Consider the following 16,504-nt stretch of genomic DNA (forward strand, 5'->3'; position numbering starts at 1 on the left):
GGGTGCTGAGAGCACACGTGTTCACTACCACACCCAGGGCTTCAGGTACACTAGGTAAGCGATCAGCCAACAGGGCCAAATCCTCAGCCCCCAAGGTGACTTTTCAATGGAGGAGCAAAGCAAGTTGAAACATGCAGATAACATCTCACCTAATCAGACTAGCAAAACCCCAAACACTGGCTTGCAGAAAGGCTGTAGGCTAAGTAGACATTTTATATGGTATGCATCCCAAACAGTGCTTCTCAGCAGCAGACAGCATTCAGACAGTTATCAAAACTCCAAGACCAGGGCTGGAGTAAAAGCCCTGGCTGCTCTTCCAGAGGACTGGGGTTCAATTCCCAGCACCCACATGGCAGCTCACAACTGTCCGCAACTCTAGTTGCAGGGGATCCGGCACCCTCACACCAATGCGCATAAAGTAAAAATAAATCAATTAATTAGGAAAAACAAACAAACAAAAACCAACCTCCAAGGCATGGGCTGGGGAGAAGGTTCAGGCAGTAAGTGCTTGCCCAAGCACCAGGACCTGAGTTCGATCCTCAGAACCCACAGAAAAGGAGCTGAGTGTGGTAGAGTGTGCTTGTAATCCCAGAGCTGTGGAGACAGAGCCCAGGGAGGATCCCCGGGCTCCCTTGCCAACTGGTCTGGCCTACCTGGTGCCTCCAGGTCAGTGCTTGTCTCAACAACAAACAACAAGGGGGACAACTCCTGAGGAGACATCGGAGGGTGACCTCCGTCACATACACAAATACACACAAATCTCTGTCGTGGCTAACCTGCTCCGGGGATTTGTCCTACAGAAAGGGGACATCTGTGCAAGGTCTTAGGTCCCGGATTTGTTTACAATCAGAAAAGATTAGAAAAAGCCAAGGTCCTTCTTAAGGGGACCGACTCTGGACAGTCACTCCCTAAGGCAGCCCAGGACCACCGCAGGAAGCGTGTGTGCCTGTACAGTCTCTGAATAATGAGTGAATTACTTGTCGTCTTTTCTTCAGGATCCAATGCAGTACCTAACTCTGGGGAGTGCTGCTTGTAAATTATTGACCCCCATCCAAAGACAAAAACCACACCTGCTCAAAACTCTTTTTGAGACAAGGTCTCACTGCACGTAGCCCAGGCTGACCTGGAACTCACTTTGTAGCCCAGGCTGGCCTGGAACTCACAGAGATCCCCCTACCTCTGCCTCCCCAGTGCTGGGATTTAAGGATGAAGTCACACCTGTAACTACCATAATCCACCTCACCACCTGAGGGTGCAAATAAAGACACATATTTTGGACTTCCTAAGAACAGCTTCCCTGTTCCTCCCAGGGTCATTCCTGTCCTGTCCTGGAATTGCAGTTGGCTTCCTTGGGACAGGGTGAGGTCACCCTCTGATGTCCTGTGAAAGGCACAGTAAAGCCCCATGAACCTGGGGCTCCTGGACCTTCATGGAGCCCCACCCATCCAGGGTGGCTGTGTGTGTGTGTGTGTGTGTGTGTGTGTGTGTGTGTGTGTGTGTGTGTGTGTAACAAGAATTGCTAAACAGTTTTAATAAAAAACCCAGAGCTGGATATTGGGGCGAAAGCTGAAAGATCAGAGAAGCAGAACAAGTCAGCCACGTTCTTACCTCTCTACAAAATCCTTAGCCTCAAGAGCAAGACTCCCTGTTTCCTCACGCCTTATATACCTTTCTGTGCACAGACATCACTTCCTGGGATTAAAGGTGGGTATGCTTCCCAAGCAAAGGCATGAGATCTCAAGTGCTGGGATTAAAGGCATGTGCCACCACCCCTGGCTCTATTCCCAGTGTAGTCTTGAACTCACAGAGATCTGGATGGAGATGGCTCTCTTCTTCCTGAATGCTTGGATTAAAGGTGCGTGCCACCACTGCCTGACCTCTATGTTTAATACAGTAGCTGGCTTTGTCCTCTGATCCCCAGGCAAGCTTTATTGGGGTACACAATCTATCACCGTGTGTGTGTGTGTGTGTGTGTGTGTGTGTGTGTGTGTGTGTAAGGGTGGGTTATCTCGGTTGCAGAGTACATCCTTAGCACCCATGACTGAAAATGAGGACGTGAGCAATCCTAGGTATGGTTGAGGAGAAGGTTTTGATTGCAGATATGAGAAAGTACAGCCAGAGGCATCTGGAAGAGTCAAGACAGAACCAGGCCATGAGAGAAGGGAGGCAAATGAGGGGGTTGGGTGGAGAGGCCAAGGACCAAGGGAAGAACCAAGAGAAGGCATGGCCGGAATGGCAGGTTTATATAGGACCCAGGAGCTGGGCTAGAAAGGTTTAGGGTAGCGAGTGGGGTGGGTTGAGATGTTTCAGCCTAAATTAGTAAAGCACTGCTTTTGGTCCATTTGAAAGTTTCCACACTGGCTGGGCATGGTGGCCCAAGCTTCCCGTCTGCCAGCTTCCACCAGCAGGTGTAGCGTCAGAGGCTGTGCTGTCAGAGCTCGTGGGAGAACCTGGGCCCAGGGGAGAGGCACAGGTTCAAGGGTGTGCAGACTCCGGAACAGAAAGAAAGGCCATTCTCCCAGCCCTGCAGGTAGGGCTCCCTACCCAGATGGAAATGAAGGTCCCCAGGGAGAGAGCAGGGGACGCTCACTCACACTGGAGCTGCTGGGCTCCACTTCTTGAAATCTACCAGACACAAAGCCCCATAAGGGAAACAGCCACCTGCGAGGATTTCTCCATCTCTGGAGTGTGTCAATGGGGGACGTCAACAGTTGCTATTTCACATGAGGACTCTAGAGGTCCCAGACTCAAACAGCCAGTCCAACCCTAGGGAGCCCCAAGATAGCCTTCATCTAGGATGCAGAAGGCTTGCCCTCCCCTGAGGAGTCTCACTCATCTCCCCCCCACCAAGGTGCTCAAAGCCAGTTCAAAGAGGGCTCTCTCAGCCCCTTTCTCCCAATTCTTGCCCTCACCTCCCTCCAGAGCAGGCTGCGTTCCTACTTCCTGGGTCCCCTGGGGCCTCAGTCTATTGACTAGCCCCCTTCCTTCACCCCAGACCTCTGCAGAGCTCTTTTCTAGCTATTTCCAATCAGCTTCTAAATGTAGCCAAGTCTCTCAGTGAGCAGGAGCGCGCGCGCGCGCACCCACCCACACCCCCACACCCATACACCCACACACCCACATCGAAAAATTAAAATTAAAAACCTGTTCCTCACGGGAGGAGGGGTAAAGCCCAGTTGCTAGACTGCTAAGTTTCATGAAGCCCTAGGTTTGATCTCCAACACCCCATAAAACTGGGCACCGTGATCTATAGTCCCAGCATTCGGGGAAGCAGGGGAATTGGAAGTTTAAGGGCAGCCTTAACGCTACATAGCATGTGAGGACCTGTATGTGCTACTTGAGATTCTACTCAAACCAAAAAAACTAAACAAACAAAAACATAGAACTCAGCTCCTGGGACTGGGGTAGCTCAGCTCAGCAGTTAAGAGGACCTGTTGCTCTTTCAGAGGACCCAGGTTCGATTCCCAGGAACCACATGGTGATGACTCTCTCAACTCCAGTTCCAGGGGGATCAGACACTCTTTTTGACCCCCAAGGACACCAGGTACTAGTGGGGTACACCTACATACAAGCAAAATGCTCATACACAGAAAGTAAAATAAACAAATCTAAAACCAAACCACCACCACCACCACAAACAAACAAAAGCCCACCCCAGCTCTTCAAACATTTACCTAGAGCAGCAGGAGTAGAGAGAGCTCCTCACTGAAGAGCTCACACCCGCTGAAAAACAGCGCACAGACTCTCAGCTGTTGCCTGTTTCTCCTGTTTGGCTCAGTGGTTTTATTTCTAGGAAAAATGAGATACACCCACAGCCTGAGGAAGGATGCTCAGAGCTTCAGTAGAGCCTGTGCTCTGTGAATGCTGTGACACATTCTCACACCCTAACCAGTTAATTCTTTTCCAGGAAAATTCAGCAATGTCTACATGTATGCATTTATTAAAATGTAACAGTATCTAAGTGGGAGGGGGTGGGAGGAGTGCGGGGTGGGGGTGGGGGTGGGGGGTGGGTGGGTGGCAGAGGCCTTTAATTCCAGCACTTTCAAGACAGAGGCAGGCAGATCTCCGAGTTGGAGGTCAGCCTGGTCTCCACAGAGTTCTGGGGCAGCCAGGGCTACACAGTGAGACCCTGTCCCAAAACAAAACAAAAAGTAACAGTGGCTAAAAGAACCAAATGCATCACAAAATAAAAACACGGGCACTTGAGGTGGCTCAGTCAATAACGGTGCAACTTTGGGTCATTGACCGTCTGGACTGCCCGCCCTTCCACCGGCACCAAGACCAGGCTGATTTGGGCTGATGTGGTAAGGCACAGTCACCTCTAGAGTTTCAACCAACCCTGCCCACACCCTGGGACATTCATCACTCCTCCTACCAGGGCACAATCTCATACTGGGACTAATTCCGTCAAACTAGCCAGCTGCAGGGCCCTCATTGATGGAAGAAAACAAAGCAAACTCTTTGCAGAATCTCCAAGTAGGTCCCCTCATACTGAGCGGTCCAGGCAGGGACCAGCATCTGAGGGTTGGAGAACCGTTTTCAAAAACAAACAAACAAACAAACAACACAAAACCAGGAGACCAGGACTCCCTCTTCTCCTCCGAGTTCCTGTAGATTTTGGTCTTTGATTTGAGGACTTTCCTTTGTGGGCTTTCCGTTTAAGGAGCGCATGATAAGTGGGTTTAGGGACCCGCGGAAGGTCAGAAGCTGGGGTGATTGTGGGTGCAGTTGTTGTTGGGGGGGCAGCCCTGCTCTATCAGATTCTTCATTCTTTGGGAGGAGAGAGCAGAAAGGTCAGAGCTGTGTTGAGGGAGAGGCTGGGGGCGGGCACTTCGGAGCCGGGAGGGAGCCGGGAGGGAGCCGGGAGGGAGCCGGGAGGGGTTGCAGCAGCTGGATGGCTGTGCTTGTGAGAGAGTAGAGGGTCCACGGAGGGGAGACTCTTAATCTCCATCGGGCGAGAGGCTCGGTGGAATCTGTCAAGGAGATGAGAACTTCTAGCCCCAGATGACATGCGAGGAAACTAAGGCAAGGGTGTTCGCCCTAACAGAGAAGAGGCGTGCATAGGATAAATCTCACAGCCGCAGCCTCTTCCAAGCCCATCAGGCTTCCAATCCCACCTCAATTGTTCTCATCTGGAGAAGAGGAGAGGCGGGAGCGTGCTGATCCTGAGACCGAGCGCTGGGACCAGCGGCTCCACGCCGGCTTTCCTTGCTCTCCAGCTCTTTCCCAGGCTACCCCTTCCACCTGAAGACCCTTCCCCCTGCGGCGGGTCCGAAGCTGGAGCCTCGGAAAGGCCAGCGCCAACTCCCGGCCCGCAGTCCTCCCAGCAGGGCACGGTGATCCAGTCCTCTCCTGGACGCGCCCCGCCGCGGCCTCCCAGGTCTCCTGCGCACCCAAGGTCGCCGAGCAGCGCTTTGGCATCTGGGCTTCGGATCCCCAGTTGTCCCCCTCCCCCGTGAACCTCACCCACCAAGGGCCATCGGGGCTGCGAGATGAATCTCGGAACCCTAGCCAGTCCAGACTAGCCCGCACCGCGCTTAACTTCGGGGGGGAGGGGGCAGCTCGGGTACCGGCGGCGATCGAGGGACCACAGCGCGGAACTGGTGCGCGGACAATTGTCACCTGTGGAACAGGTGGCCAGGTGGGGACCCAGGCTTCTAGGGTCTCGAAGCTCACCCTCCCCCGCCAGGCCTAGACCAGGGGAGTCCTAGTTCCCAACGAGGACCCCTGCCCGCTGCCTTGCCCCCAATCCCCAAGTACCTCCGACTCCCGCGGCGGCGGGCAGCTACTGCTGCCCTGGAGGGTGACGGCGTGAGCCCAGCCGACAGGAGCGCCGCCCCTCCACCCTGGGCGGGGTCAGCCAGCCCTGCCCCGCGGGCCCCTCTCGGCCTGCGGGGTGTCCGCCCAACCCTTTGGCCTCCCGGGAGCCGGGGAGGGAGGGAGGGAGGGGGAGACACAGACCACGACCAGAGTCATCGCCAGCCGGTAACCAACAGGTGTGAACCGCCTTCTCAGCCTCAGGGCCACCCACACTACGCGGGTTCTCTCCCCAGCCAACGCCGCCCCCGAACTTCTAGCAATCCTTCTGCCTCATCCTCCTTCCAAGCTCTGGGAAGACAGGAGTGAGTCCCCAACCCGTGGCTCCGTTTTCTCATTTTAACAGATGAAAAAAAAAAAAAAGGAAGGAAGGAAAGAAGGAAGAAGGAAGGGGGGAGAGAGAGAGAGAGAGAGAGAGAGAGAGAGAGAGAGAGAGAGAGAGAGAAAGAGAGAAAGAGAAAGAAAGAAAGAAAGAAAGAAAGAAAGAAAGAAAGAAAGAAAGGAAAGAAAGAAAGAAAGAAAGAAAGAAAGAAAGAAAGAAAGAAAGAAAGAAAGAAAGAAAGGAGACCTAGGCTTCTGCAGTTGAGAAGGGCAGAGTCTGAACTTGAGTCAGCCAGACGCCACTCCCCTGGACCCCCACAGCCCTGCTATGACTCAGGAAGGGCCAGGCCCACGGCATGCAATTCCTTAGTGGCAGTTTCCCAGCCAGCTCCTTTCCAGCTGGAAGTCGATGCGCCCTCCCTTGCCCGCCGCTCTTCGTCACTCTCACCACACAAATCCGTGTCCAGGACGCTGAGAAGATGGAAACACCCTACCCCAACCCTCAGAACACTCTGGATGAAGAGGTTTCGAATAAGCGAAATCTGTAGAAAATTCTCAGCCCCACCCCACCCCCCTCCCCCGTTCTGATATTACCCAGCTCTCGGCTATACCTACCCCTGCTTTTCCAGGAGATCAGCCTCCAGCTGACAGCCATCTGGCGAGCCTGCCCCTCTCATTCCGGTTAGTGCTCATGACTCCCCGGTTTTATTTTGTTTTGGGTTTCTCTGACTGGGTCTCATTTTAACCCACTGCTTTCTTGGTAGTGGGTATATATGTATATGTAAACCACAGTGGCCTCAAACTTGTGACAAGCCTCTTGCCTCTGCCTCCCAAATGCTGGGATGGCCATCTGAAAACACAAATGACGTTGCACTGCACACTTTTTTTTTGTTTGTTTTTTTCGACACTTTTAATCCCAGCACTTGGGAGGCAGAGACAGGCAGGTCTCGGTGAGTTTAAGGCTAGCCTGATCTACAGAGTGAGTTCCAAGACAGCCAGAGCTACATACTGAGACCCTTATCTCATAAACAACTACACACACAAACAGACCCTCAGACAAGGGTCTGGGAAGATGGCTAGCCCCTTTCTGCCTGCTAGGTGTAGGTGGAGCCCTTTGGCCTACAGGTAGCCGGGGAGGGGGGAAGGGGGAGACACAGACCAAGACCAGAGTCATCGCTAGCCGGTAACCAACAGGTGTCAACCACCTTCTCAGACAATCATGAGATTGAATGTGGGGCTGGAGAGATGGCTCAGAGGTTAAGAGCACTGGCTGCTCTTCCAGAGGTCCTGAGTTCAATTCCCAGCAACCACATGGTGACTCACAACCATCTATAATGAGATCTGGTGCCCCCTTCTGGCATTCAGGCATACATGCAGGCAGAACACTGTATATGTAATAAATAAATCTTTAAAAAATAAAAAATAAAAAAAAGAAAGAGATTGAATGTGAGTCCTTCCATCCATGAAAAAAAAAAGCCAATCCCAGCAGGGTGCATCTATAACATCAGCATTTGGGAAGATCTTGGAGCTTGCTGGCCAGTCATCTAACTCAGTGACATCTAACTCTATAAATTCAGTGACATTCTGTCTCAAAAATTAACGTGGGCAGCCCGCTCAGGAGGCAGAGGCAGACAGATGTCTGTGAGTTCGAGGCTAGCCTGGTCTACAGAGCGAGTTCCAGGACAGGCACCAAAACTACACAGAGAGACCCTGTCTCGAAAAACCAAAGGGGAAAAATAACTACAGTTATGAAGTGGTGGTTGGGGGGGGTCACCACAACATGATGAACTGTATTAAAGGTTTGCAGCATTAGGAAGGTAGAGAACAGTTAAGCGTGAGTACTGGGGGGCTGAAGAGATAGCTCAGTGGTTAAGATCACTGGTTGCCCTTCCAGAGGACCTGGGTTCAATTCCCTACTCCCACATGGTATTTCACAACTGTCTGTAACTCCAGTTCCAGAAGATCTGATACCCTTACCTAGACATGCAGGTAAAAACACCAATGCACATAAAATAAGTTATTTAAAAGGAATGAGCACAGACAGCTCTTGCAGCCCAGAGTTTGGTTCCCTATTCCCAGCACCCACATTCGCAACTCACAGCTTCTTGTAACTCCAGCTCTAGAGAATACCGTGGCCTCCATGGGCACCTGCATCCATATGCACAGACACACATACACTAATTAAGAAAAAATTTTAATTTTTATTATTTTAAAGAGACGCAGTTATCCATGGCCCCTGCCCCGATCCATCTTCAGGCTCCTGAAGTGAAGTTGAGGTTTCAGTAAGAGCCAGAGTCACGCCCATCTCAGCAGTTGTCAATCAAGGTGTGGTTCCACCTAGTACTGACTGACCATCCTGGTCTCTAGTGGTGACTCTTTCTGGGAGAAAAGTCTCCCCTATGGCTGACCCTGGTTCGAGATGTTCTCCTCTCCCAGCACAAGTTTTCCTGGAAGGAATTAGTTTCTTGGGGTTCACTATTTCAATAGTCTGATTGCCAAAGTGTCCCTTTAGGAAGATTTCCTCCCTGCCATGCCTATTTTAATGCCAGGAGTCACCAGGCAGGAAGGCATTAGATAAAGCCAGCTTATAATTCAAGATTGTCTTGGGCCTGGACTGAATGTGGGGAAGGGTTGGGAAGTAGACTGGGAGGCCAGAGTACACTGGCTTATCAATTCTCTCCTCCACCAGAGAGCTTCAGGAGGTGGGGGTGGGGTGGGGAGGGCGCACAGGCAGCGGAAGGGTCTGTAACCCAACACCCACAGGGTGAATGGTTAAAGTTTGCAGAGCCCCTGCAGTGAGCCGCTTTGGGAGCCCTGGGAAGGCCCGGATGGAGATGATACTATCTCAGTAAGCCTGGAAGCATGCGGGGCTGAGGGCAGGTGTTGCCTCCACCTGGAGTAAATCACCCACCTGCCCAAGTTTCTGCAGGGTGAACGAGAGGACCAGAATGGACGCTCTCTGAGGGACACTGGGGACTGAGAGGAGCCAGAAAAGAACCGGTGTAGAGGTGCTGAAACCTTGGTTGTGGAAACAGTCTAGAGTTCCTTTTGTACTCACGTGGGGGCCAGGGAAGGTTTCCCAAGGCAGAAAAAAAGTGAACTAGTTTTGAAAAGATCCAGGGGCTGGGGGCGGAGCTTCCTGGTGGAGCTTGTCTAGCAGGAGCAAAGGTGAGGCCCTGAGTTCCAGTCCCAGCACTGCAAAAGAGAAAAGGAAGTCAGGTAGGATCCCTAGCTCTTGGGGGCCTACATTCTCAGGAGTAAGATCCACAAGACCAAATGTTTCTCAGCAAAAAGGAAGTGCTCCTGAGTATGAGGCGGAGGGAGGGAAAAACAAGCCATTTGAAAACACTTCAAAAATGTTTTATCCTACAATATCCCCAGCCCCATATAAAACAGGTATGGTGGTACACACCTTTTTTTTCCCCCCAGAGACAGGGTTTCTTTGTGTAACAGCACTGGCTTCTGGCTGTCCTGGAACTCACTTTGTAGACCAGGTTGGCCAACTCACAGAGACTCAACCTGCCTCTCCCTCCTGAGTGCTGGGATTAAAGGTGTGTACCACCACCGCCCAGTAGTGGTGCACACCTTTAAACTCAGCACTTGAGGAACAGAGGCAGGAGAATCAGAAGTTAAAGGTCATCCTAAGCTATACAGTGGATTCCAGTCCAGCCAGGGATATATAAGACCTGATCTCAGAAAAACAAAACAGAGCTGGGGACATGGCTGACCGGTTAAGAGCGATGGCTGCTTACTGCAAGCGAGAGGGTAGATATGTGTAGTTGGTACAACCAAAGTGATATTTTATTATGCCAAGGGTCATCACACAAGGTTCACACTCTCAATTCCTAACTACGGTCCTAAGCCTATCTCTCCAAGGCTGCTCGCCTGTGCGACATATCTTAGCTGAAGGTTGGGTCCAGTTTCTAACAGGAGTCTCTGATTTGGGAGTCAGGATCTTGAGGGAGACTCTCTAGCTGCAGGGCAGATCAAGATGGTGTCTTTCCAGATGTGCAGAGCAGAGCATTGCTCTGGGTCTCTACTTATGTATATTGTCCTGTGAGTGTCATGGGGTTCTAGTGCTGTGTCTGGTCATCTTGAGTGAGTGATGTCATTGGATTCTGGTCATCAGGTGCAGCCTTGGGTATAGTGGGGACCCTAACTAAACTATTTTTACATGTCTAAAAGGCATTTTTTTTTTTTTTTACTATGTTCATTATGGTCTACAGTGCCAATGAGGACCATACATAGAATTCTTGTTTGGCTAGGCAGTGGTGGTGCACGCCTTTAGTCCTAGCACTCAGGAGGCAGAGCCAGGTGAATGTGAGTTTGAGGCCAGCCTGGGCTACAGAGTGAGTTCCAGGAAAAACACAAAGCTACACAGAGAAACCCTGTCTCGAAAAACTAAAAAAAAAAAAAAAAAAAAAAAAAAGAATTCTTTTTTTGGGGGGTGGGTAGGAGGGAATTTCAAGATAGAGTTTCCGTGTGTAGGCCTGGCTGTCCTGAAACTCTGAAGACCAGACTGGCCTCGAACTCAAGAGATCTGCCTGCATCTGCTTCTCAAGCAATGGGATTGAAGGTGTGTGCCACCACTGCCCGGTAAGAATTCTTAACATTGTAGTTGCACAGGAAATTGCTAATTTAGGCTGAGGAAAAGGAGAAGGCATACAGCGAACATCCTAATCATCGAGAGACAAATAAATGTAAGGAGATTACTCTCAAGCAATGAACATGCGACTGTTGAGCAAAATGGTCAGAACACGGTGAAGCAAGTGTCTGGTGGCACATCCCAGGCCATTGCAGTGATCCCTACGGCATATGCGCATTTCCCCAAATTTGTACTTCCCCCAGGTTTGGTGTGTGCAAGCTGAAAACACACTCAGAAGTAAAAGGCAATGCAATCACTTTCAAAGAAAAATGTTGTAGAGTAAAAGGGTGCACAGCGGGGTTGGAACTCTAGGGCTCTGAGATGAGCCAGTCACAGTACAACATCATTCTAACTTGATCAAGGCCAAGTAGGGGCATGTGGGTCGTGGCTGTGGGCCAGGTATTTCTTTTTTTATTAATGAAAAGAGCTTCAGTGAGTCCAGTGAGCTTCATAACTAGCTTCCAGTGTAGTTTTTCAGTTTTTTGTATGCCAGTATTATGGAAAGGAGTCCAGTGAGCTTCATAACTAGCTTCCAGTGTAGTTTTTCAGTTTTTTGTATGCCAGTATTATGGAAAAGCAAGTGGTGGGTATAGAGTACCAGGAAGACTGGTGAGTCTCCAGAGGCATCCATTTTGGGTCTAAGACCATTGTATGCAGACCGCCTCTTTTGGAAAAAAAAAATGGCATTTATTTGGTGGGGTAGAACCAAGAATCCAGAGTACAACATTCCTGGTGTCACCATGGAGACGAAACATCTGCTGAAGAAGTTTCTTCAGTCACAGTTTGCACAGATGTATCTGATGGAATCATACATACCTGGTTTGTTCCTTCTGGTGCGATAGTCTCTGGAGCTCGTTGTCATAGTTCTTCCTGAAATGAAGTTTATTAAACAAGCCCAAAATAATCATAAGGAATTTACATGACCAAAGGGCCAACATGATGTATACAAAAAGCCCAAAGCTCTCGTTTATCCAGCAGAATAAGTTCCACATGGGAAAGCAAGGAGAGTCACATCGAGGCATCCTACCAATCACACCGCATCAAGTAAAGAGCATTTCCTGAGCCTGCTAACTTTATAGGTATAGGTAATACTGTTGTGTGTAGCCTGAAGCCTTTCTCTGTCCTGCCCAGCCTGTGGTCCCACAGCCGCTTATAAAGTAATCACTCAGAGGCTTAATATTAATTACAAACTGTTTGGTCTATGGCTCAAGCTTATTGCTAGCTAGCTCTTTCATGTAGCTGGAGAGTTTTCTCTCTGGGTCCCACTAAGCCCCACCAGTCCGACAGCCCACTTATAAAATAAACACACAGACGCTTATATTATTTAAACTGTTTGGCCTAATGGCTCAGGCTTCTAGCTATCTAGTTCTTACATCTTAAATTAATCCATTTCTATAAATCTTTCTACACCTTGCCACGTGGCTCGTGGCTTACCGGCATCTTCACATGCTGCTTGTCATGGCGGCGGCTGGCAGTGTCTCCCTCTGCCTTCCTGTTCTCTCAATTCTTCTCTCTGTTAGTCCCGCCTATACTTCCTGCCTGGCCACTGGCCAATCAGTGTTTTATTTATTGACCAATCAGAGCAACACATTTGACATACAGACCATCCCACAGCATTTTCATCTTAAATGAACCCATTTCTATTAATCTATGTTTTGCCACATAGCTGTGGTGTTACTGGTCTGCTGGCATCTTGCTCCTTGGGTGGCTGGATGGCGTCTGCCCTGACTCTCCCTGTATCTCTTTTGGATTTCCCACCTGGCTCTTATCCTGCCTCATCATAGGCCAAAACAGCTTTTTTATTAACCAATAGTAGCAACACATATTCACAACATACAGAAAGACATCCCACAGCAGTTATGTGATATTTTGATTGTGTTCTGACAAATAAAGCTTGTTTGGAGTCAGAAGGCAGAGCTAGCCACTAGATGAACATAGAGGTTTGGAGGACTGTAGAGAGGGGAGACAGGAAGTGGTAATGTGGGGCTGAGAGAGGATCTTGTACCTTTTAGATGGAGGAATGGAAGAGGTAGGAAGCAACTGGCAGCTGCTCCTGGTTGTCTGATCTTTCAGGTTCTTACCCCAATATTTGACTCCCGATTTTTTATTGATTAAGATTAATTAGATTAACAGTTCACAATTGTGTCTGCTTTGAGTGCAGCTGATAAATGTTGGACTCTGTATATCTGTCCTCCCAGGGTCTCACTATCCCTAGTAATCTCAACTGACTGTAACTGTGGCATGTTAAAGATGAGAACAGTGGAAATGTCATTAAAGGCTTTCCTGGTCTTTCCTATCGAGGCACCTTTGTATTCATTGATACATATATATATATAAAACTGTATATATTTATAACCATATATATAGTTATATTGTTATATAGTTGTATTGTTATATAGTTATATTGTTATATAGTTATATTGTTATATTGTTATATAGAATACCTGTCTAAAGCATGTCTCATTCAAAGATTAAGGTATATATCCTGGATATGTTTACCTGTCCCAAGAAATGTACTATAACTCTAATAGCTTTGTATATAGCCCTACAATCAGGTTCTACAGAATAAAAGTAGAGTCCAAGGTGTCCATGGTGATGTTACAGATGTCAACTATGAGGTTGAAGGCTTTCATGGAACATGTGGTGTGGACTCCATTGCCAAGGTCTCTCAGTTGGTCAGAAGCAGTCAGTTTTGATATTTGGACAGAGGGTGGGTGGTCACAAAGGTACTGGCCCTAAGTGAAATGGTATGTTCCTCTGGGTAGCAGAAATCCTCTATATTAGTCCAACTAAATCCATAGGAGAAACCCTGTGAGTGTAATAATCCATCCCCACGTTTCCTAGGCAATGGGTGTGTGTGATAACCTGGGACCACATTGTCTGTATAGACTAAGAGTAAATGTATTTTGCAGAATGCGTGCTCACACCAAGAGGTTTGCCTTGGGTGTGGTAGAGTCTTATAGACTGCCATTTCTGTTCCAAATCCTGTTGAAAAGAACTGAGACAGGTCTCTCTCTAGTCTGTGAAAAGCGAGTCTCACTTGGATACATTCTCCTCTTGGTCTATTCCTCTGAGTGAGTTGTGGCAGATAATTTTGAGAGATCTGGTTGGCCACAGCTAGTCTCCTCACATTTTCAGCTGTGTGTTTGTTAGCATCTGCCAACGCTGGTTTAATAAATTTAGTTCCAGATGGAGGCCGGTCATCAGTTTGTGAGCAGGAACTAGTCCATCAGAAAAGGCATCAACAGCCAATGTTTGTTGCTCGGTAAGATTTCTGATGTCTGCTGTATCTGCATTGGTGTCCAAAAGAACAGAAGACGATATGCTAGTGCCAGCTAGCTCCATGTAAGGAGCCAACCAACACAGCTCCAGCAACTGCCAACTGTAAGGGTTTTCTCGAAGCAAACCTGTTACCTGAGGAGTAGAAGACTGCTATTCTCCTAAACTCAGGCTCAGAGCAGAGCTCTTCAGGTGGGAGCCATGATTTGAGGTTGATGGTAAGTGATCTTCTGGATTGCAGATATCTTTATAAGTCTTGCAGACAGGCTAAGGTCAGGCACCATTATGAGCTCTTGGGTCATGGTGGTCTTTCCACCATGACCATTGGTGGAAAGTAGGAGGGTTGACAAATGCTGCCTTGTAGTGGACTGTGAAGAATTTGTTATTCTCACCCAGTTCTCCCCTATCAATGATGCGTGATGTTAGGCTGCCTTCTTAGATTCCACGGGATTTCTACATTAGGGGAAGACATCTACCTCATTGAATTGAGGTCCCCTGTGCTGAGTTCCTGCATGTGATATATTGAGTATGGGCTTATGAGCCACAAAAAAAAATTTCCAGTGCCTTATTCCTTGAGCTGTGGTAGTGGAAGAACCATGTAGAAATAATAGGGAAGTCCTGGGCATGTGTGTTTCTGGAGTTCCAGTTTGGAAAGATCCATACCTGCAATTTTCCACCAATGTAAATTTCTGTGGTCTGCCTTTTTTACGTGATACCTTGGCAGAAAGGAGTCATAGGATCTAGGGCCTCCTCTGGTTGCAAATTGTATCATATCCACTCTTGGGTTGATATAATCATATACATTTTCATTTTCAATCTCAGTAGTTTTATTGTATCAGTAGCCAAATGGGGTTCATCTGCCATACATATGCTGAGAGGAATTTGGTGTTAGCAGCTCTTTCACAGTCAAACATGGAGCCTTCCATCTCTGGTGTCTTGCCTTTTTCTCCCCTTGTTCTTCACAAGGGTGGAAGGATGACCTAAGAGACATTTCTCCCCAGTTGAAACTGTAGATGACTGATGCTGCTGTGATATTTCTCTAAATCTGTGTTTCTTTCCTAAAAACTGGTGTTTTCTGCTTCCGCTTGGCCGTTGCTGACTACGGCTCTCAAAACTGGTGTACAGCGGGCATTAGCCTTCCTCCACTCATCACAAGCTGTACAAACTCTAGTATAATATTAGAGGGAACAGCCTTAATATTCTACATCCCAGGGGCTCAGGAGAGAGAACTACTAATGGCGAGGACTATATTCAGGAAATAGAATCTCAGCACACCGAGCTCTATAGTCCACTTGCTTTAATTCCTCTGGCATAACATCCTATTTACACAGCTTCAGTTCTGTTCTCATGTCTAGCTCCTTTCTTGGCTGATTTCTCTCTATATTTATCTACTGCTTCCTCTAAGTTCTATCTTAATTCTCTTGTCTTAACTCTGCCTCATCTAGGTCCTTTTCATCTTGTTCTTACCCAGCTAGTACTTCCCCATCTGACTCTTCCTCATCTTCCATCTCATCCACATGTACTCTCGGGTCAAAATCCTCCTTATGCCTCTCTCTTCTCCCTCTCTAAGTTCTCCATATTCCTCCTAAGTCTCCCAGGAATCCAGTTATGAACCCAAGCAATAGCAATCCCCTGGTTGAGCAAGGTCACCAGGCTTGAATTCTATGGGGTCGTAAAGGTAGTTAAGAGTTTTCCTCAGTCAGTGACCACCAGGCTTCCAGGGTCAAATGGAGGGGTGATAAGAAGCACATAGAGGGGCAGTAATGGTTAATTATCACTTGCAACCCAAAAGGGAAGTGACTAATGGATTAACTAAAGGCTAAATTCAGGTAATATCTAAGAAGAGGGATCTTATGTGCTCCACTGTAACCTTAAATGTGATTGGTAGAAAATGTTAAGACTCTATAAGTTGCTAGGTCAATGGGAGAAAATAAAACTGCCTTCTTTTTTTCCTGTGGCTCCTATCTGTCCAGGCTATCTGCGGTTTTTCTGCAGGGTGGGGGAAAGTGTCCTCAGTCGCTAGGCAACCTGAGTACAGCTAGATGCCTCTGGTGATAGTTAGAGGGAGATTTGGAACTAGAGGTAAGATTTGGGAAAGGAGGAAGTTAAGCTTAATTGCACATCCGCCATGCCTTCTCAAATGGGTAGTCTGGACGCTTAAGTCTGTTCTTAAGAGAGTACAGAGGTACCTCTGATAAGGTACTTTCCTCCATCTGGGAATGGACATGGCCGGGTGCTGCCAATGTCAATAATTATAGGGAGGCTTGAACTGGTGGGGTTCTGGCTGTGCACAGCTGTCAGCACAGAAGATAATCTAAATATTCCTTTAATAGAGGGGAAATGGTGCCCAATAAATGATGGAAAAGCTACAATAGCACACAAGAAACTCATAGCAGGAAACGGCTGATAATCAAAAGCCAAATATCACCAAGACTCCTTGAG

At 48.4% G+C, this 16,504-nt stretch overlaps 1 protein-coding gene across 1 annotated transcript in view; it reads right to left on the bottom strand.

The window, feature by feature from the left end:
- The window catches only part of A4galt (alpha 1,4-galactosyltransferase (P blood group)), a 30,592-nt gene extending 24,451 nt beyond the window's left edge, over positions 1-6,141 (bottom strand). Inside the window, 1 exon segment of the mRNA XM_052748477.1 lies at positions 5,962-6,141. The gene's annotated coding sequence lies outside the window, so the exon portion shown is untranslated.
- Positions 6,142-16,504: the final 10,363 nt, after the last annotated feature.

The sequence above is a fragment of the Peromyscus californicus genome, unplaced genomic scaffold (assembly GCF_007827085.1).
Source record: "Peromyscus californicus insignis strain IS unplaced genomic scaffold, ASM782708v3 Scaffold_20__1_contigs__length_68692818, whole genome shotgun sequence".
NCBI classification, from domain to species: Eukaryota; Metazoa; Chordata; class Mammalia; order Rodentia; family Cricetidae; genus Peromyscus; species Peromyscus californicus.